Source organism: Urocitellus parryii, chromosome 11, assembly GCF_045843805.1.
Source record: "Urocitellus parryii isolate mUroPar1 chromosome 11, mUroPar1.hap1, whole genome shotgun sequence".
NCBI classification, from domain to species: Eukaryota; Metazoa; Chordata; class Mammalia; order Rodentia; family Sciuridae; genus Urocitellus; species Urocitellus parryii.
Genome location: NC_135541.1, coordinates 9,388,218 through 9,410,960, shown reverse-complemented (window position 1 = coordinate 9,410,960; position 22,743 = coordinate 9,388,218). Strand labels below are relative to the sequence as shown.

At 58.6% G+C, this 22,743-nt stretch overlaps 1 protein-coding gene across 1 annotated transcript in view; it reads right to left on the bottom strand.

Annotated features, from left to right (window-relative positions):
• The window catches only part of Kazn (kazrin, periplakin interacting protein), a 331,789-nt gene that overhangs the window by 193,226 nt on the left and 115,820 nt on the right, over positions 1-22,743 (bottom strand). The gene's annotated exons all lie outside the window — the stretch shown is intronic.

Here is a 22,743-nt window from a genome sequence, read left to right as displayed (position 1 = left end):
AACCTCCCCCCACTGGGCTCCTCGTCCTAAAGGATCCGCCATGTCCCCATGGCACCACAGGCTGGTGACCAAGCCTCCAACAGGAGGCTTTGCCAAACCACGAAGATTCTCAGAACAGCAGAAGCCACCGAGCAGCACAGAACCGGGCACAGGGCGGGACTCAGCCGGCGGCCCCTGGGTGGGTGAATCAGCAGAGAAACCTGCTCTTAGCCCAGTGGCCCTGCTGACTCTCGTCCCCACCTGACAGCCGATGGCACCTGAGCTCGGGATGGGACCGAGGTTCTGGAAGGTCCCCCACGGCAGCGGCAGGAGCGGGGCCAGGTGGGCGTCCTGCAGACGCAGTCACGTCAGTGACATCTGAAGTCCCTCAGCCCTGACAGGGTCACCCAGCTAATGCGGCTGCTCCTGGGGAAAGGCGAAGCCCGCCCAGTGGCCGGAAGATCCTGAGCAGCGGCCCGCGGCCACCACCATCAAACCTGCGGCTGAGCGCAAAGCTGTGGGCAGGGACCAAAGGCTGCGGCTCGTCCCCTGCCCAGCACGTGGGGGCTGGGGACAGGATGGGGGGGCCTGGGATGACCCAGAACCTGGCCCCGCTCCATCACCACCCCCTGCCCTCCAAGGCTCCGGGGACAGAGTCTGCTCTTGCCGTCCCCAGTGGGGCTCCTGGACATTTCCTTTGCGGGGTGACAGGTGCTCTGTGGGCGGGCGGAAGCAGATGACAGGCAGGTGTGCTGGGGGCCAGGTGACATCCTCCACCAGGTCCCGAGAGTGCAGCCTGCCTGTCCCTCGGCCTAACGGAGCCCTAGGGGAGCTGGGGACGGGGATCTGCAGGTGAAGGGGCAGCGGACAAACGGTGGGCAGGGACAGGGCCCAAGTGACGCCTGGGCAGAGGACGCAGCAAACGGAGGTTTCCACCAGGGAAACACCCAGGGCCCCCGCCCAGGTCTCTCGCTGCCCAGCTGACAGGCAGGGCCCCCAGGCCTGCAGGCTCCGGTCCCCAGGTGAGGAGACCTCAGTAAACCACCGGGAGCAAAGCTGTCCAGGCGGATCAACACGTGGACCAAGTGCAAAGAGGGAGGCTGACGGTCCAGAGCACCTCCAGGCCATTCCCAGGGCTGGGCTTAAGCCCAAAGTGAGCGAGGAAGGAAGGGGCGGAGGGACGGGTGAGGCTGGGAGCAGGGAGGGCCAGGCAGGTGACAGCGGGGCCCCCGAGCCCCCCCAGGAACCAAGAGCCCCTCAAATCCCCGGGAGGCTTCAGACCCTGCAGGTCACGAAGCCCAAACCGCAGCTGGAGGGCCTTGAACAAGCCGTGACAATCACCAGATGACCTCCAGACCACAGAACTGCCAGACGCCTCACGTCCACAACGTGGCCTTGGCTCTTTAGGGCGCGGCAAATGCTCTGGAATCAGCCAATGGTGAATCAGGTTGTGCACCCCGCGAAGACACTAAGAGCCACAGAATCGCACACGGGACCGCGGTGGGTTCCGTGGTCTGTGAATTACACTGCAATTAAAAAAACAGTGGCAAGAGCTCCGTATCCCATCTATGTCCCTCCCCGGGACGTGGTGACCGGTTACAGGACACCACCTTCTGCAGAGAGAATGACGCTCCAATGAGAGCATCATCTGAAACTGGCGGTCAGGGCGCGCCGTCTCCTGGGTCCCTGGAGCGATCGTAGCCAGGGAGGACAATCAGGCAGATGTGTGCACTGTGTATCGGATAATTAGGAGGAGACTCAAGTTCCTGTCCTTGAACCGGGAAGAAGCCAAGGAAACAAATAACTCGAGGAGGTGGAATTCACCACGGGGAGGGGGAGGCCTGAGGCTTGGCTCCAAGGACACTCAGGGAAGGTGGAGCCCATCGGCCACAAGGACCAGGAAAGGAGAGGGAAAGAACGTGTCTGAGGTGGCCGGTGGCCGGTGGTGGCCGATGGTGAGCATCCCGAGGGGGCAACAGGTGGAGGCAGAGGAGGGAGGTCTAGGAGGCCGGCAGGCTCTGCCCGCCTGCTGCTGGGAGTGGGTGGGTCTGGGCTGTTGAAACGGATCTTTGTGGGCAGCAAGAGAGTCAGAACGTCCTTCCCTGCCCTGGGCTGGGGCAGGCCTCCCGCTGTCCCTCCTGTGCGAGGCCCTCAGCTCTGGTCGGCACCGCCCTTGGATAGCACAGGAGGGATTGGCTGTCTGAGGGGATGAGCGCTAGTGACCTAGGAGACCCTCGTCCCCATCTCAGACCCCTGGCCTCGCGTGCTCAGCAAGCGCTCTACCACTGAGTTACGCCCCAGCCCTGTCACCCCGCTTTCAAAACAGACCTGTCCAGGGTCCTACAGACTCTTCTAGATAAGAGCCAGTCCAGTCACACGTCCTGTGAAGGCGTCGTGGGCCCTGATGGTCACCCTCCTGGGTCAGAGGACTGCGTTGGTAAAGCGACTCTCTGGAGGAAAGCTCAGCCCAGGGGATTCCGAAGGTGGCATCTTGGGACGTCTCAGATGTCATCAGGGCTTGTCCACACGCCTCAGGTCACACCGGCTCCCTTCCTGGGTGACCTCCCCAGGCTGCCTCTGGCTTGGCGGGTGAGTCCCGCGGCTGGCTGGTGTGTCACCGCGTTGGCAGGGCCCTTGGGGCTCTCGCTAGGGGTCTGCCGGGCCTGGGTGCATCTTCCACTCACACAGAAGGCGCCGCGGCCTCGGCTCATCGCTCAACAGCCCGACACAGGGGCCGGGAGCGCTGCATCCATCTCCTCCGTCAGAGGCTGTTCTAGAAAGTTCCGTGAGCTGCCTCCTAGCGAATTACGCTTTCCCGTCCTGGCTTCCCCGAGGCGCCCCTTAGGACTTGTGGTTAATCACGATTCATGTGGGCTGAGGATTCATCTTTCCGGCCCCGCTCCTGCCAGAGTCCCAAACATCTCTCCCTGCCTGCCACAGATCTGTCTTCCTGCGGATCCTGGAGGGACAGCTCAGATGTGTGCAGGAGCCTGTGAGAGGCAGCGGAGATCTGCTACTGGAGCCTTACACGTCCAGGGGGTGGGGTGGGGTGGCGGTGCCGAAGCCGGGCAGGCTGTCTGGGAATGTGACCCGGGTAGGTGCAGAGTGCCCTGGGCTTAGACGCACCTAGTGCCTGGTGAACGCACTGTTGCTGCCTTAAAATTCTTAATAATTTTTAAACCAGGGGTCACCGTTTTCCTTTGGCACTAAGTCTCAAAAATTACCCAGCCACCCAGCACAGAGGTGCGGCTTCACTGCTGACGTGACCCTAAGTCTGGCTGATTTTGCAAAAATGTTGAATCAGTTTTGATGAAGCTGTCACCCAACGGGTCCCCTGCTTTCTTCCCTTGGCCACCACCCTGGTTCCGCCTCACCATCTCTTTTCTGGGCTACTGCAGATTCCTGCCAGCTGCCCCTCTCTCCAGCCTCTACCTGCTCTGAGCTGTCCAGAGGCAGGTCTGTAGTGTGGGAGGTGCCAATCATCTAGAACACAGTGCAAGGTCTCCGCAGTGCCACGCTGCGTGCTATGTAAATAATGCCCCTGGAGCTCATGGGTTAGGGGCCCTGCAAGTAGCTGCTCATCATGGTGACGGCCAACATTGGTTGAGCACATACTATACTCCAGGAAATGCACTAAGCCCTTCATAAGTATTTGTTCAAGTGTTTAATTCTTACAACCATTCCAGGACCAGGTATTAACACTATTGTCGTTTTCTGGACAGAGGTGGTGCTTAAAGAGATTAAACCAAGCCTAGCAGAACAGGGATCCCAAAGTCAAGATCCCTGGTCAAAGGCTAGGCGGATCACTAGTTGCAACTTGACTTTGGGCAAGTTATTCAACCTCACTGTGCCTTGGGTTTCTCCCCGTGATATAGCCATTGTAGGGCTGTAAATCTCAGGATGAGGATCAGTTTGGGTAAAGTCCTGAGATGCTCCCGAGCACATGCCAAATGCAACACCTATGTTAGCTCATGTGCTGGCTATTATTAACATGTCGGTAGAAAATAACCAGAATAGAACTTGAACTCAGACAGCCAGGACTTAAAAACCCGTGACCCTAACCATTGAGCCATACTGCCTCCCAGGGAGGGAGCTGAGAACTACCAAGTCAAAAGGCATCAGCAAAGCGTGTCTAATGCAGTCTAAGTCTAAAGATGTTGTGTCAAGAGTTGGAAACTAATAAGCAGAGGAAGGTAATCCAGAACGCTGACTCTTGTCCCTAAAGGTATGCCACTCGTTAGCTCAGAAGTAGGTGATTTCCCAGCACTCAGGTGGCCCTTCCCTGTTACTAGAGAATTCACCAAGGCACATCTCGATACAGTAACAACGCTGTTGCAATGTGAGCTGTCAGCGCTGCATCCTTCCATTAAACGTCCAGCAGGAGTGTGGGGAGAGGGCGAGGTGACGCCAGAATGACAGGCAGTGTCAACTGTTCAGGCTGTGCTATAGACAGAGGGATTTTTTTTTTCCTTTATCCTGATTTCGAGTGTCTGGGAAGGGAGTGAGTGGGATCATTATAAAGATGAACGTTGGGTTATTTAGATGCAGGGTGGTGGCCTTTCCGGGTAAATGGCAGATAAAAATGGAATGTGCTTACAGTGGCTCCTTATTGGAGCCTGATTTTCTTGCAGTTCATTCAAGGTGCCAAATCATCAGGCCCGTTTTGGCCCAGTGTGGGGCTTCAGCTCCGTGAGCTCACAAAGGACACATGATTGAGGAAGTGATGCTCCAAATTACCTCCGATGTCAGGGAAGAGCGGATGGCTCCAAAGCCGTATGCAAAAAAACCACGCGGCCGCTCCCCAAACTGCAGCTGACCTTGAAGCCAATGACAGCACTGCCCAGCCCCGGGAATATTAACTCTAGAGTTACCAGCGGGAGGAGTTTGAGCCATAATTTGCAATAATTAATAGCCATCACTGCAAGTACCCAAGACACAACTGAGCATTGGACTGGGGTTGGAAAGTCATGTTACGTAGGAACTAAATTTGATTGAATAAACAGTTTAATACTAGGAATTAAAATAATGAGATTCCCTCTTATTGAGTACCTACTATACACCAGGTATTTTGCTAAGCACACTCTCACAGGGATGTCAACTGGTCTTACTGAAGACCCTGCAAGATTGTTATTGCTGCCCTCATTTTACCAAGGAGGAAACAAGTTCTAGAAGCCAAGGACAAGCCAAGATGTCCTTGGCTTCTGGCAACAATAACAACAAAAGCAAAAGCTAAGAGTCAAGGTAGTCGTCGTTCGTTTTCACGACAATGCTGTACAAGAGGGAGCATTTTCATCTCCACTAACCCAGGGTGGACGATCTGTCCTGGCCTGTGTGGACAGAGAGGTCACTGCAAGATCTGGGGAAGGACAGAGAGAAGCAAAGGAGCTGGTCAGGGTCAGAGCAGGAAGGTCACCCCGAAGAGGGAGCACCAGGAAGGGCCCACCAGGAGGCAGCCTGAGCCACCTGGGACACGCGGAAGACCTGACTGACAGATTTGTTCAAGTCTGTGATGACAAATGCACAGGCCATAGCTGATTGGATCCCGGCAACCATCTGACCCACACAGCCCAATAGTGTCCATTCTCTCACCCATATTTGCTGTCTGTGGCATCACTCTTAAGCCATAGCTGATTGGAGCCTGGCGAGCATCTAACCCAAACTGTCCAATAACATTCACTTTCTCACCCTTCCTTGTTGTCTAGGAGGCCACTGTCAGGCCATAGCTGATTGGATACTGGTGAACATCTGCGTGCCCGCCCCCCCACAACGGTCCAATAACATTCATTCTCTCACTCATATTTGTTGACTCTGAGGCCACTGTTATGTTAGATCATAGCTGATTGGCTATTGGGTGACATCTGACCCAAGTCATCCAATAAAATTCTTTTTCTCAAGAACTTGAATTGAGAGACCCTAAGCCTGGTGCTTGTTGAACACTGGGCAATGGCAGAGTTCCCAAGAGAAGGTAGAGAAGGTTCCCCAATGGAGGTCCATGGGGCTTCCTTGTCTGCCATCTTCCCAACTGTCCAATAAATTCCCCTTTCTAGCTAACTTAGCTCACATTGGTCCCTGTTATTTGCAGCCAGATGAATCTTAGTGAAGGACTACCACCCCTGTGAACATCTTCTAGAAGCTTGCTCTCTGCGCCACCACATTTTTACACCTCCATCTCTCAACGTACCTTTAAGGCATTATCTCATCTTACAGATTTAAAAACTGCAAGCAGTCAAGCTGGGATCGACCTCAAGATGTCCTTGGCTTCTGGACTGTGCACTTGCAGTTTGAGGCTGCCCAGAGGGGCTGGCTGCTGGCTTGGTGGCATCGCTTCCCACAGGGCGGGCATTTAGTCCCATCTCTCCTGGGGTCACCCTTCTTTAATTTGCAGCTTTCTCTGATCAGGAGAGTCATACAAGTGACTTTGGATGCTCTTGTGGCATGTCACCTTTAATCTGGGAGGGAATGGAGGAAGAGAAGACCTGGAGACCCCAGGAGGCGTGGCTGGGAAGGTGTCTTAGAGCTGTGGTGAAAGCCCACCATCAGCCGACATCAAGTAAATGAGATTGTCCTAGATAACAAGGGTGGGCTTGATGTTACCAGCTGAAAAATCCAGAACAGAGCCGAGACTCCCTGTTGAGGCGGAGATTCTGTCTTAAAAGCAGCTTCCCCCTGCGCCCGAGAATTCCAGCCTGCCCTTCCTGCAGCCTCACCTACGGACTGACTAAAGCCAACTCCTTGCAACAGATCTCTGCACCTCCTATTGGTTTGAACCTGGACTGGTACACTTTCCTTAGAGGTCCCCCTGCCCAGGAGTGAGGACACTCCCTTTGGCATGGTCCCTACCTGTCTTTGTCTGTTTTCTGTTGCTATAACAAAATACCAGAGACTGGATTATTTATAAAGAATAGAAGTTCATTTAGCCCAGATTCTGGAGGCTGGGAAGTCTAAGAGCATGGTTCCGACATCCCAGGAGGGCCTTTTTGTAATAATGTGACAGAGGCCACTAATGCCACTAAGGCCTCATCCCTACGACCTCATCTAATCCTGGTTTCCTCCCAAAGGGCCACCTCCAAATACCATTTGCATATGAATTTGAGGCTAACTTTCCAACACATGGACTTGGCTCCAGACTCAGCCTCCTGTCCTTCTAGCCCAAGTTACGCCTGCCACCCCCCCACCAAGGCCAGACCTCTCACGCTTCTCCATCTTTCTCTTTGCCAAGGGCCTCTTCCATGCCTGCCTGCCAGAACACACCCACCAGGGCCCTACCCAGGCCCGCCTCCTCTGTGGCGCCTCCTCAGATCTCTCCAGCCACAGTCCCACAGCCACAGTCCCTCTCTGCCCAGACCGCTCTGATGGACGACATGCGATCACTTCTCAGCGTTTCTCTGTCTCCTTCGATGGGCAGTTCTTGCCCGAGGTAGCTCAGCATTAGCTCGTGGATAAATTTTTGCTCAACAAATTCTGAACGTCGGCCTCTGTGCCTAGGGTCTTGGCTTTGCTGGAGGGATGCTCTGGAGCAGAAAGAGGACAGGGCTTCTCAGGGTCACCTTGAAGGACTACTCTCCACAGAGGACTGTCCTGTTTGCCGTGACTTAATCTGCAAAAACAGCCCCCGCAGGTGAGATTTCCCTTCCCTCCCGGCTGGCTTTGAGTCCCATCATTAGGATAAGTCCGTGCATGACCTTTAAGATTGAAACGAAATGTTCTGATCTTGCCCTAGACAGGTATTAGCCGCCCAGAGTGGCATTTTGCGGGGCCTATGAGTAGCACACTCCAAATATCAGCCTTGTCAAGCCTGACACAATGGTCGATCCGAGCCAGAGCCAGCAGCGCTTCAGGGCTGGTCACCTAAGGGCACTGGCTCCAGTGAGCATCTCGTCCAAGTCCTCGGAGGAAAATGAGATCGGAGCCGTGACTGCCGCGGAGAGGAGGGCTATCAGCAGACGGAGTCTCACGGAGCTGTCAGGAGCCATCAGCCCTCTGCACATGCTGCCGGGCCTCGGCCTCGGTCGGCAACATCTGCAGCCAGGTCGCAGGGGGGCACGTCTGCTTCGTGGGCCCCTCCAGCAGCTCGGGGAAGCCACAGATGGCCCTCATCAAGAGGCGCACCGAGTTCCTCTATGTGGACTCCTCTGATTAAAGGAGAAACCTAATTAGATAATGGTTTCCATGGAAACCTAGGTATGTGGATCATGGCCGGATGAACCTCTTCAGTTACTTACGTGTGGCCCGGGTTGCGGGGGATGAGAGTCAGAATCATCGGATGTAAATACATTGGCCCAGAGAGGGTGCAGGCCCCCTCCTCCGCATGGCAGACAACGGCTGGTTCCCACAAATGACGACTTTGATGATAACCACGGCAGGTCCACGTCGGGGGCTGCGGGCAGTGGGACTCGGCCTCACCGGGCTAGTCCAGCCTCTACCCCCAGCCACACAGGAGGCCCCCGAGGCAGGGTCTGTTCTGCCTGTTTTGCAGATGAGGACACTGGTGCTCAGGGAGGTGACAGGACTTGCCCCCAGACCCTGAGCTAGATGGGGCAGAGTCCTCGCGGGCATGTGCAGAGCGTGGCAGGGGCCATTCCGCCCGTCTGTAAACCCCCGATCTTTGAGGACCTGCCCCTGGGGACTGAATTAACCTTCATTTATGAATAATGAGAGCTCACTTTTAATGTGCAGGCCGATCTGCCCGGGAGGGCCTGAGTGGTGTTTGTGCATGATTCTCTCATTAATTCTCAGAGCACACGGCGTGGTGGGGGTCCGATATTCCTGTCCCACAGAGGAGCGGCCTGCGGCTCAGAGGTGCTTGCCCACTCCCTGGAAGGGGTTTAAAGCGAGGTGCTATTAATAGTGGGGTCAGTGGCCTCCAAGCGGATAATAGCCAGGCTTGAATCTGAGGACGGAGAAACCCACCTCCGTGGTCCTTGGTCCTTCATGGGCTGTTATGAATGAGGCCAAATTTTTACTTATTTATTTTTGGTCCCTGGGATTGAACCCAGGGCTCTCTATTACTGAGCTCCATCCCCAGCCCTGTTTGCTTTTCAATTTTGAAATGGGGTCTGGCTAAGTCGCCCAGGCTGGCCTCGAACCTGCCATCCTCCTGCCTCAGCCTTCCGAGTCTCTGGGCTGTGGGTGTGCGCCACTGCGCCAGCTAAATTAGGTCCAGTGACAGCTGCTGCTGAGTTTGCAGTCACTGTGGGAAGCCCGCTTAGGCACATAGGTTTACAGTTTGTAAATATCCCCTGCTGAAGCTGACCCTGTGCTCAGAAGAGGCCGCCGCTCCTTGGAACACCTGGGACCGAAAAGGCGTTTGCACAGTGGGGGTGTGATTTCTGAACACTCGCCGCTGAGGCGTGTGCCTTTCCACATGTCTTTACTCCTCAGCCCTGCGGCTGCCCCCTTTCCCTCAGCATCCACGGGGACTCGGGTACCTCCCTCGGGCTGCTGCCGGCCGATGGGGCGCGAGGTCCGCGGAGTGGTCCCTCCCCTCTGTTTCTAAGTCCAGATAAAAAATATCTGTGAACTTTACAGTTTTATCGGTTGATACCTCCGTCAATAGTGGAGTTCGGGACTCTCTCCACGCCTGGTTGGAGATCCTTCGTCCTTGTCCCTGCAATGTCACAAAGAAGGTCATGTGCAGTAATCACCTCGGAGCACCCATGGCGGCGTGTCCGGCGCTAAGTATTACATATCTTTTGTCTCACTTTGCATAAGGACCCTGAATCCCTAGGAGAGTACTTGTTTTAATGGTTAAGTCCTCTCACCAAGGAGCTGGGAGTTAATTTATAGTATCCCGCCTCATGCCCACCCCAGCCCCATGGAGCAGGTTCTAATTACTATCTCCACTTGACCAATGAGGAATGGGGGGCTCCAGCCAGTTCAAGGTCAGGCGGGCAGCGGATGGGAGGCGTCGGCCATGGACTCAACAGATGGTTCTCGAGCTAAGGAAGGAACAGATGTGCCCAGGGACTGGCTCCTGCAGGAATGCTCTGCTCCAAACAGGTGGAGACACGTGTTAGGAAACCGCAGGTGTGGGAGATGGGCACCTGGGGGGGCTGGCGGGAGACGTGACGTCCCAGCAGAGACCCACAGGCAAGACCCAGGGGTCGAGCAGAGAGCGCCGGTGGAGCCAAGCAACCTCAAGCTCAGGAGCCCTCGAGGGAAAACGTGTTTGGCTTAAAATAGGTCCCCACGCCCTCCAGTCTTTCCCTATTCCAAAGCTCCCTTGGGACGGATGTAACACCCGGGATGAGATCAGGTTGACCTTGTGGGTTTGTGGGGAGGAATTAATGAGATCAAGTTTGTCAAGCACTTAGCAGTGAGCCTGACACCAGCTAAATGTTACCTGTTATTGCAGAATTATCATTAACCCCAGGTCCACGGCAATTAGCATCAGTAATGGAGGAGAGAGAACGCATGCCCGGCAGCGGCCAGGCGCGAGGCTTCCAGGGGGGTACACGTCAACGACTTTGCCTGGGACCACGGGCGGAGGTCACTGGCAAATCTGCAGTCCCACAGATTCTCTGTTGAAGGATTGGGTTGGTGAGAACATACAAGGCTCAAATCCCAGGAAAAAATAACAACAAAGTCCAGCCCCTTCCCAGAAGCCATTCAGGGAAGAGAGGCCGTCGAGAGGAAATTACCCGAGTACCTAGCGGATGATCGATACTAATCAGCCCGGGAGTCAAGACCCGCAACGTGTTGTTCAGTATCTCCCCGAGGTCAGGGGTCAGCGCCCACCCAAGATGGTCCTTGAATTCAGGGGTAATATATGCAGGAGCGGCTCGTGGCCAGGGGCAAGCCCTGTTTGCCGTCCAGGATTAGCACGGGCCCAGGCCGGGGAGGCCAAGGGCTGGGGCCCTGGAGGTACTGGGACATTCCCAAAGGGAAACCGGCAGAGCCCACGGGCTCCTAGTGGCAGGAGGCGCAGGAGGCGAATTCTGTCGCCTGAGAAGAGCCCAGAACGTCGTTTGCCAAACTCACGAGGAAAAGGAAGGTGGGGTGGTGTGTCCCCGGATGGCTGTGGGAGCACCCCCGCTCCTCGGCTTCTGTGAGGGGGCCTGGGGGAGTGGAGACGGCTCCCCTTGACCGTGTGTCTGGGGGGGGCCTCGTGTCTGGTTTGGCCGGGGAACACGGGGAAGGGACACCAGGAGAACTTCCAAGAATGAGCCTTCGAAGATCAGAGCTTCCACCGTGGCTGTGGGAACACTCACTCCTGGAATTAACCCCCCAAAGGAGCCAAAGCCAGGCCCGGGATGGGCGCTCCATGGAGAGAGAAAGGGACAGGTCTCGGGGCTCCCAGGTGCCCCCCCCCCACACCAGACTCACGAGGGAAGCCGCTGGGTTCAGAGGCCATAGGCCATCTGAATGCAGCTTCACGAGAGACCCCGTCTGACTCCCTGTGAGCAGAAAGGCCAGCCCTGCGGGGCCAGGACCCCTGTCCTACCGCCTGTGGACAAATAGAACCGCGGCCACTTATTGGTGCTGAGTTGGGGGCTGTTGGTTATGCAGCAGAGGAGAACTGAGACATCGGCTGACCGGTCCCTGTGATGTAGCCGAGCCCTGAGGGTCACCTGAGGACCTTGTGGGATGAAGGGTCGTGACGGGAAGAGACCTTTAGCATTGAACTTCTGCCTCCAAAAGTACACCTAGGAGACTTCTCCTCACAAGCTTCTCCAAGCTCACGATGGCCTGGGAGTGACGCCAGCAGTTCACAGTTCAGGGAAGTCAGCTTGCCCCCCAGGGCCTGGGCCAAAGGTCTCTGACCGAGTGTGGCCTTCTGCCGTGGAATGCGGAGGAGCGCCAGGCGCAGGCTCAGGGTCTACTGGACCCTGTTCTCAGCAGGTGCTCAGCAGGGAACCACCCGGGAACGTCCCACCTTGAAGAAGCCACCTTCTGTGGGTGGGGACGGGAAGGAGGGATGCACTTGTCCTCCATGAACAAACAAACGGGATCAAGCTTCGGCTCTGGAAGGGGGTCTGAAGGAGCTGGGGGGGGCTGCGACACAGGGTCCTCTGGGGGCACCTGGAGTGAGACGAGAATGGCCACGTGGAGCGGTCGGAGCTGGGGACCAGGGGCCAAGGGGGAAGAGCAAAGCCTTGAACATGCTCCACTGGTGTGAGGGGCGGCAGGGGGACGGAGGCCCTGGGAGGGGGGACAGGAGTGGGGGAGCAGGGCAGGCTGGGAGTCGGGGAGAGGCCGGATCACGCGGGAGTCACCTCGCCTCAGACTCAGCCTGAGCCTGATCCTGGCGGCTTCAAGAAGCCGTTCCAGGGGGTTCTGATGCCCCAAGCGTCCTGGGGTCCCCACCAGGGAGAAGGAGGCCCTCTCTCTTATGATGTCATCTGGGGCACCTCTCAGAGCCTCAGTTTCTTCATCGGGGGCCCAGCGGGGGGAGGTGCCCTGGCTGGAGGGGGCCACCAGCTGTGGCTCTCAGAGGCCAGCACGGCTTTCTCCTAATTTGTGTTGACAGTTCTTCCCCCTCCTGTTTTTTCCAACTTCCCTGGGTGACAATGGCCCTGTTTTCTTTGGAGGGGCTGAGCCCGGGCTGGGAGGCAGGGTTCATTGGAGGCAGCCATGGTGGAGCCTCATTAGCAGCAGCACGGGAGGCTGAATCAGGCCAAGGTGCATCAGCGGGGGCAGAAGAGGAAGGAGAAGGAACCTGGTGGCAGGACCTCACGTCCAGCTCCTTGCTGCCCTCAAGAGCCGACACCATGTTCAGTGTCCCAGAAGAGGAGACCGAGGTTCAGGGAGGCCAGGCCACGTTGCCACCCAAGGACTGGCAGGGTCTTCTCCCCGGGGGGTGTGTGACGTTCTGCTCCTAAGTGGAAGGGAGGCCCGTGGCGGAGGGCTGGGCGGAAAGACATTCCCGGCAGAGACGTCTCGGGTACGAGAGGAGGGAGATGATTCAGAGTGGACGCCCTCGGGCCCCCACGGTGTCCCCCCACGGTGGCTGACCCCTGACCAGAGGGACCTTCCTCCTGAGAAGGGTCTTTGAAGCCAGCGCATGATTCAGAAGGAAGCGCAGGCAGGACGGTCCTCGTCCCTCCCGACTCCCTCCCTCCCTTCCACCTTCTTTCTCGACTATTTTTTTAAACATTTTATTTTTTTTAGTTTTTACGTGGACACAACATCGACGTTTCATTTCTGTGTGGTGCTGAGGATGGAACCCAGTGCCTCGCGCGTGCCAGGTGAGTGCTCGGCCTCGGAGCCACACCCCAGCTCTGGACTGTTTTTTAAAAGTCTCTTATCTAGCTGCAGGTGAACTCAGTGCCTTTATTTATCTTCGTGGGGTGCCGAGAATCGAACCCACGTGTGAGGCAGGTGCGCCTCCGCTGAGCCGCAGCCCGGCCCTCCCGACTGCTTTTCGAGGTATCCTGTGGAATACCTCATGAAGGGATTTGTTCTAGAAGAGTCCTTTACGGATCCGCCTGCATGGCTCCTCCGCTTCAGACCTGCCTGCAGCCTCTCAGGGCGTCAAGATGGAGGCCCAGCCTCGGTGCTCCGGCCTCCGCCACTCTGCCCTCCCCCGCACGCCCACCGGATGCCCTGCGGTGCGCCCACCTTGTCCCCGCCTCCAGGTCTGCTGGCCAAGGGCCCAGCTCTCCTGGCCCCTGAGCCTCTGCTCCAACGCCACCTCCCGGGTGGGGACTCCCCGGCCCCCGGCCTCCCTTGCACACCTCGCTGTGGTGGCTCAAGGCCTCAGGACCCGGGAGTCCCCTGCTGGTCCACCTGGTTCTGTGCTTGTCCCTCCCTCCTGTCCTCGTCCTCGGGGGTTGAACTGTGTTGACGTCCCCACCCCCGTCCCCGCAGTGTGACCTTGTCTGAGCAGCTGGACCCGGCTCCCAAACAGCTGCCCTGTGTCTGTCCCGTCCCCCATTCCTCTGTGTCCTCGGTGACACCGTTTACCATCTGTCTGTCCGACGCTGACCGCTGACCGACCCTGGGCCTGAAGTGCCGTCTCGTGGTGGCTAAGACCCTTTCGATGCCAACGGCAGGAGCTGCGCTTGCCCCGGGTCTGGGACCTGGGATAGGCCACCGTCCTGGACTCTCCTTGCCGGACCCGGGAGGGAAGGGGCTATCCAGACCCACAGGGAGTCAGGAGTAGCTCCTAGGACCTGGGTCACCGTCCCACAGCCTCTGGCAGACTGAATATTTTTGTCACCTTGGAAAGAGCAACCGTGTCTTCCTCCTCCCTCCCTCAAGCCGCCCACCTCCCAGAGAGGCTGATGCTTCCATGGCATCTTTATCTTCAAGACCAGAACGACTTTATGTCCTCGACGTCACCTCTCCTTGGAACACTTTTTTAAAGGAATTCAGGCACTTTGCAGAGACAGGGGACGCAGGTGGCGCATCGCTCTTGAAGGTGCCCTCGCTTAGACTACAGTGTGAGTGTCTTCCCTTGGCCTCCGCCCAGGGGAAGCAGGATGAATGTTTGGCTGGAAGACCTTCAGGAGGAGGGGAGCCTGACCCAGGTGGGCCTCTGCCACGTCCCCCGGCTGCCGTCCCCCAGATAAGCCCGTGAACAATCAATCTTCCCAAACCCCAGGCACCACCAGGTGACATCGCCCCTCCTGCTGTCCCCACGGCAGGGTGAGTGCCCGTCTCACCCAGGAGGACTCGCCGAGGTCATCGAGTGGGAACGAGGTGCAGAGAAGGCCGAGATTTATCTTTAAACTCCTAACCAAGGGGCAGAAGCACCCGTGGTTCTAGGGCCTGGTCCCACACCCCAAGTCACCTCCCTGCCCGTCCTGTTCTCAGTCCCACCAAACCAACCCATGCAGGAAAGACCCGCTCAGGTCATGGGTGCCCTTAAGCGATACTCAGAACTGACCACTGGGAGACTCTACTGGGGGGGTCCGAGGTAAGAATTCACCCCACCCCAGTCAGCAACCTGGTTCTGTAACTCAGACGGGGTGCCCTTGAAGGTCCTGGTGCAAGCCCAGACCCACCGCAGCTCGCCACCAGAGTGGAGGCTGGGGACAGGCTCGGCCTCAGAGAGGGTTGCTTCTCCCTGCGGTGACCTCGAACTGGCTCCTGCCACCACCTGCCAGTCCTCAGGTGGGTTCTGTGCCTAGTCACTCACTTATTCATTCACTCTGAAACTTTGATGGGAGAAACTCTGCACGGGAAGAGCAGGCCGCCCAGGGCCACGTTCAAGGCCGCGGGGAGATGTCTCTGCAGTCTTTGAATGAACTGCAGTGACTGAGAGATTGAGGGAGTTCACATGGCCCAGATGAGTCTCCAGCTTCTCTTGCAAAAACAAGCCACCTGGTCACACGGGGCTGCAGTCCCACAGGGCTGCCCACTGCTGGCCTTGGCCGACGCGGGTGCTCTCTGTCCAGCCATTACCCCATGACCTGCCCTGTCTACACGGCCCACCAGGTTTCCACAGACATTGGAGTATTCCATGCCACTCTTGCATGATTGACAGGTCAATGAGAAACGGCCATTTCCCTTGAGGACCTTATAGGGGACATTCGAATTGTGCTCTCACTCCAAGTGGGTCACAAGGAAATGAGGCGGGGTTGGGAGGGGACTTGGAGAACGGAGAGATGAAAGCCTGTGTTTGAACCTCCCGTGTCCTGTGTTTTAATGTGAGGACGGATCTTGGGCCACGCTTGGAGACTGATGGCATGATTCAGGCACAAGGGCCTTAATTCACCAGAACTGTTTCCACATCCGTGATATAGAGCATGGGGCTGAGATTCCACCTCATTCCTGCCAGAATGGCAGTCACCAAGAATACAAGTGACAGTAAGGGTTGGTGAGGATGTGCGGGACATGTTCACTCATACATGCTGGTGGGACTGCAAATTGGTGCACCACTCTGGAAAGCAGTGTGGAGATTCCTCAGAAAACTTGGAACAGAACCATCGTTTGACCCAGTTATCCCACTTCTTGGCATATACCCAGAGGACTTAAATTCAGCATACTACAGTGGCACAGCCACTAGGTGCCCCTCAACAGATGAATGGATAAAGAAAATAGAGTATAGATACACAATGGAATATTACTCAGCCATAAAGAAGAATGAAATTATGGCATTTGCTAGTAGATGGATGGAACTAGACACTATTATGCTAAGTGAAATAAGCCAGTTCCCCCAAAATCAAAGATCAAAAGTTCTTTCTGATATGCAGATGCTAACAGACAATGCAGGGGCAGGAGGACAGAAGTTCATTGGATTAGACAAAAGGGAATGAAGGGAAGGGAGTGGGGATGGGAATATAGGGCATATGAGTACATGACGGGTGTAACTCCACATCATGTACAACTACGAGAAAGGGAAGTCATACTCCATGTATGTATGATATGTCAAAAGACACTCTGCTGTCATAGCTATATAAAAAGAACAAATAAAAAATCCAACACAAATATAGTGTTTGGGGGCTCCTACCTCCATAGACAACATGGCAGAGTTGTCCGGAAAATTATATTGATCCCTGCACAGGAGACTTCTGCTCTTAAGAAATGCTCCACAAAGGCTAGTCTTATAAATATTTGCACAAATTCCCTGATAACAAATAATTATGACTCAAAAATAGCCACAGAACCTTTATTCACGGATCTTGGTTTTCCTGGATTTTAACAGAAATCCATGCTTCTTACAAAACTGTTTTTTGGCTGGAGAAATCTGGACCACAGCAAGACCCGATTCTTGAACTTTCCAGTTTCGATCTCTGAGCGTTAGAGACGTGGCTCTCCCGGGCTGAGAGGGGACAGGGCCAAGGCAGGGTGCTGCTCCACGCGGCCGAACCCCGCCCCCAGGCTGAAGGAGAGGAAAGGAGACAGAAGTCCGCAGGCACTCTGCCATGTTCTCCAGAAGGAGAGTGACGATGGCCTGTCCCTGGCTGTCACCCTTCCACCCTGGCAGCTCTGTTAGAATCCCAGGGTCCTGGCCCTGATGGCCCTGTTTTCGGGTGACGTCCCTCAGACATCAAATGTTGAGGGTTTTCATGGTCAGCCTCGCAGGGCCTGCTCCTGTCCCTGGGTGTCCCCTGAGCCTCCCCAGCTCCAGGCCAAGGACCACCCGAGAAAGGTGGGTGGCTCAGTCTCCCATGGCAGAGGGCCACCCCCGAGGACATTCCTCATCCAACAGCACCCACAGACTCAGAGCTGCTGCCCGGGGCGTGGGTCCTGGGCCGCCCTTGGACAGAGGCCTGGGGCTTTGTCTCTGCACTGAGTCCAAATGCTAAGCAAATGCCCGAGTCCTGCAGCGGGAAGGCACAGGCCCTGGGCCGCCTCTCAGCCCAGCGGAATCTCTGCGGAAACCCAAGCCTGGGGCGTTCTTCCCTGTGGGAGTCAAAGTCGTCTCTTCTCGGCTTCTCCACTTCTCTGGGTTTCGGCTACAGAGAGACCTGCCCTGGGCCTGTGGTTCTGTGGCTGCACTTTGTCTAGGGTCCCACCGGGTCAGGGGGAGGACAGAACAGACTCCGGTGAATGGTGGGAATTTCCATCCCTGGGGAGACCAGAGGCCTGCTCTGGTGGGGCAGCTGCTCCGGTCCTCCTCCCCGACCTTGACCTTCTCACAGTGACCAGCACAGAGGAACGCTCCCCCACCCCTCCCTGTGCCTGGCTACGCACCACTCTCAATCTGCAAAATCCGATGGAAAAGAAAACTCAGAATATAGACGTTCACCTCCTCCTGCCAGTTAGGATCTGCGGCTCTCTCCTCTAGGACTCAGCACCAGGCAAATCTGGCTGGGACTCTCGGGCTGTGCCGGGCCCGGGGCTCCTCCCCTGCCGCCCCTCCTGGCCCCTCCCCTCTGTCAGGTGTCAGACCCGCCTGCTCCTGCTGCCCCCTCCCCAAACCTAATCCCCCATGGCAGCTTCCTGAATGGTCCCCACCATGCACCCTGGGGTGACTGTCCCTAAGGAGTCACCTAGCAATGTGCAGAGACATTGGTGGCTGCTGGGGGAGGCGCTACTGTCACCTAATGGGTAACGACCAGAGAAGCTGCTGACCATCCTACAATGCCCAGCACGACCCCCCAGAACCATCCAGTCCAAACTGTCCATCACGCTGAGTGACGAAGCCTGGCGTCATGTGGGGGGGGGGGACACCAGGTGTGGGTCCGGGAGCAGAAGGTCAGCCTTGTGCCTGAAGAGCAGGTGAATCCACTTAGAGCCAGGTCCCCACAGCCCGGGGCACCGTGTGCCTTGCCTGATCTCCTTTCCTCATGCACAAAACAAGGACACTGCTATTCAGAGCCCAGGTTTGCAGGGTTTAAGAAGTTCAGGCGGAGAGAGCCCCGGGGCCGTGGGCACAGAACGGGCAGACCCCAGCCCTCCCTCCCACCCGCCCTCCTCCCGCTTCCGCCTGGAGCTGGAAGCGCGTCCAGATCTGGTCCTTCGTCCTGAGCAGGCTGATGGCACCTTCTCGGCCAGCTCTTGTCCCTGCAGGCGCCGGGCCCCTCCTCCCGTCGTCCGTCCCCCAGCTCAGCCTCCCCCAGGGCCTGGTGAGCTCTGGGCACTGGGATCCTTCAGTCACGAGAGGAGCCGGAGCGGCTTCGTCGGGGAGCTGGGGGGGAGGGTGACTTAGAATACACGTCCGCCGCGTGCTGGACACAGGAACCGAGGGGACACGGCGACTGTGCAAGCCTGAGGTGTCAGGAGGGTCCCGTGGAGAAGGGGACAGTTGAGGCAAGGCCCGAAGGGGGGCATTGAGCTTCAGGGACGCCTGGAGGAAGGGCTCCAGCAAAGTGGGCAGCCATGCCATGGCCCAAGACCACTGACCAGCCGCAACGAGGAGGCCAGCCTCCGGAGTCTCTCCAGGGAGGCCCACCGGCCACGTGGCACATGGAAGTCATTGTTGGTGGCTTCTTGAGAGTATTCCCCACTCAGCGGGTAAACGAGTGGGTGACTGTCCATCAGCATCTTCGTCCCCACAGCCCCCGTCACCCTAGGGAAAGGTCACAGCTGGGACACATCAGCTGACACTCTTCCAAAGGAACAGACGACCAACAGGCAGGTATGGCAGGCACCGGGGGCGGAGGGCCTCCGTGCCAAGGCACTTCCACTATTTGTGCTTGTGCATTTGGCCAAATCCTGGCCTTGAGCCACGTGCGAAGGGTCAGAGCCACACGGGGCACCCAGATGGCAGCTCAGAGAGGGCGGGGCCGGGTCCCCTCTCTGTGTGGTTCAGGAGGCCCGAGTCAGCAGGGGGCACAGACTGAGGCCGCACCTCACCTGCAGGAGCCTCGGCCGTCGTGGGCATGGCCAGTGGGATCCCTGAGGACACCTGGACCCGTCTCCCCACCATCAAAGAGGACATGATGTGTTCTCCGGGCTTCTGACATGGACAGGGCTTCTTAGTGGCTGAGGGTGGGCGTGGTGACATCCACAGGAGCCCCACCTGCCACACCGAGGTCGCCCCACCCCACGACACTGGCCGCACAGTGACTGTCACTTATACCAGCAGCGCCACTCAGGAGGCCGCCTGAGACCAGACCCAGGGACGGGGAGTCCACTGAACCCGTCCCTCCGGGTTCTGAACGGCCTGTGTACGTGGAGCTCTGTGGACACGGCACGTGGTCGGGGTTCAAGGCTTCATAAAGCGCGTGTCACAGGTAGGTTAAGTGGAGCCACTAACTGCCTTAATTTAATGGCCCAGAGGGAGGGGCTGAGCTAAGGCTGAGGTGGAGGCTGAGGCTGAGGTGGAGGCTGAGGCTCGCCTCCCGCTGGCCCTGGGTCCCAAGAAGGGAACCGAGGCCAGGGTCGGGTCTCGTCACCTTCTCCTGGAGTCCTAGGGACATCCCACGGGACTCCTGGCCACCAGTCCCCCTCCCCTCGAGTGCCACCTAACATCCCCTGGTCCCTCCCAGTGAGGACGCTCTCGGATTAGGTGAAGCCCAGGTCCCTTGGCCGGTGTCCAAGGCCCTCCCTGATCTCTGTCCCCCCGCACAGCCCCGCTGGCCCTCGCTGTTGGTGAACCACTGTCCTGGAGCGTCACACAGTGAGAGAGCAGCCGGCACCTCACAGGGACGGTCCTCACGTGACGGTCCTCACAGGGAGGCGCAGCTGGCTCTGCTGAGCGGGTGTCATGGGCTCGGCCACTAAAGGCTCCAGATGTCTCGGAGCCACGAACCCCAAAGAGAAGGGGCCCCTGAAGCAGAACCGAGCTTCGGGGGGCGCCGGGTGCAGCGGGGCCGGCCCTCCTGCTCCTGCCTCCTGTTGGAAGCGGGTGGAGGAAGCTCTGCCGCCCGGGGCTGACCAGCTGCCCGTCCCTCTCCACCCAGCTTCAGGGACGCCTTCCTCTGGCCCCTCTGGCCCGGCACTGGAGGCCTGCGGTCCTCGGCCTGGCGTGGGCGGGGAAGAGGAGCTTTTGCTCGTTTGAGGGAGGATTGACGGAGGGAGGAGGGAGGAGGGAGGAGGGAGGAGGGAGGGAGGGAGGGGGAGGGGGGAGGGGGAGGGGGGAGGAGGGAGGAGGGAGGAGGGAGGAGGGAGGGGGGAGGGGGGAGGGGGGGAGGGGGAGGGGGGAGGGGGGAGGGGGGGAGGGGGAGGGGGGAGGAGGGAGGAGGGAGGAGGGAGGAGGGAGGGGGGAGGGGGGAGGGGGGAGGGGGGAGGAGGGAGGAGGGAGGAGGGAGGAGGGAGGGGGGAGGGGGGAGGGGGGAGGGGGAGGGGGGAGGGGGGAGGAGGGAGGAGGGAGGGGGGAGGAGGGAGGAGGGAGGGGGGAGGGGGGAGGGGGGGAGGGGGGAGGGGGGAGGAGGGAGGAGGGAGGAGGGAGGAGGGAGGGGGGAGGGGGGAGGGGGGAGGGGGAGGGGGGAGGGGAGGAGGGAGGGGGAGGGGGAGGGGGGAGGGGGGAGGGGGGGAGGGGGAGGGGGGAGGGGGGAGGAGGGAGGAGGGAGGGGGGAGGGTTTCCCGGGGTTTCAAGATCCCCTCACCACCCAGATGACTCCTGGGATCCCAGTGTTCCCCGTCCCTCACACACTCTTCTTATGGTTGGGGACAGCCAGAGGGCTGCCCGGGGACCACTGAGGCGACAGATGTTCCCTGAGCACCGACTGGTCACCAGGACCCGTGCAGTGGGCTAAGGGGGCCGCAGGACACCCTCCGTCCATGTTGGAGCATGGGGTACCGGGGGGGGGGGCAAGCACTCCAAGAAGGGACCGGGGGACACAATTAACTACCAAGGCCATGCAGACAGGTGGGGCTCCAGCCGGGGGACACCTGTGACCGCGTCTGTGAGGGGGACCTCTGAGCTGGCCCTGGGAAGGTGGGCAGGCGGTAGAGCGCTCCAGGAGGAGGGCCGAGGACCTACGAGGGGGACCGTTGTCACACGGGCCTGGTGCAGGATTGCGGAGGGTCTCCGGGTGGCCAGCCTGGGAGGAAGAAATGAAGGCCAAGGACAGGGGTCAGGACGCGGCTGGGCCCAACCGTCCGCCCTCTCCAGACCAGGTGCCCAGCTGCAGCCGCAGGCCAGCACTGCCCACTGACTCTCCGTATGGATCAGATCTTCCTGGGGACAGTTGTGCTCCTTGTGAGTTGTCTCTGCCTCCTCTGGTGTCCCCCACGGTGGCCCGTGTGGCCCACAAAGCCTTCGGTGTTCATCAATCGACAAGTCTGCCGATCCCCACTGTAGACGTGGCTGGAGGTTTGGATCCCAGGTCTAGGGACAGCTGAGCCGAGTACCACGCATCGGTCGTCCGCGGTTGACTGACGTGGTGGAGGCCACTCTGGCTGCTCTGGGGAGGGGACTTGGGAGGGACAGGGGCAGCCGGGGGAGCAGCGAGCAGGCCGCAGTGCTACCCTGTGGCTCCCACGGGGGCCAGCGTGGGCAGAGTCCCTGCTGAGTGTTCGTCATCAGGAAAGGCACCTCCCAGACCCCGTCTGCAGTCCCCACCTGTCCCCACAGGTCAGACACTGGACTCCAGGCCCGGCATCCAGAGTGCTAAGTGCAAGCTGATTAAATGGTCCATGGAAACATGGCGAGAAGCACCAGGCTGTGGTCGTAGGAGGGCTCTTCAGACACGGAGCCTGAGAGGGGGTCGGGGCACCAAGTGGAGTATCCAAGACCTCTCCCAGGAGGAGAGGGGAGGACAGGTCAGGAAGAGGGGGAGGCCGGACGAGAGGCTGGGGAGCCTCATCCCGAGCCCTGGGGGACTGCAGCGTCACCTGGGCCTCCCCGAGCGTCCTGGGGGCCTGGCGCTGCTCCCCCACTCCCTCAGGGTCAGCCATTGGCTACGGGCCGCTGGGAAGGGAGTGGGGGCTGCTGGCCCTCCCTGCTGCCTGGGCACGAGGGCCGAGTGAGGCTTTTGGAAAAGGAGTCGCGAGTCCAGGGTGTGGAACCAAATCACTCAGAAGGAGTGCATATGTGGGGTGCACACACGGGGGCTTAGGGGGACTCAGGGGACCCGGGTGGAGGAGACGCCCCGAAGAGAAGGCTCACGGACACTGACCTGCGCTCCAGGGGTGGCCAGGAGTCCAGCCCCTCCTCTGCCTTCTTCCCTAGCAAACCCCTCCTCCATCCCGCCCGCGGTCACGGGAAACGAAGGCCCCGGGGGGCCTCTGACCCCAGGGAACTGTCCTGCCCCTGTGCTGGCCTCTCTGTCCTTCACCTGCGCTGGCCTCGCTGTCCTGCACCTGTGGGCTGGCCTCACTGTCCTATACTTGCGCTGGCCTCTCTGTCCTGCACCTGCGCTGGCCTCGCTGTCCTGCACCTGTGGGCTGGCCTCTCTGTCCTGCACCTGCGCTGGCCTCGCTGTCCCGCACCTGTGGGCTGGCCTCACTGTCCTGCACCTGCGCTGGCCTCTCTGTCCTGCCCCT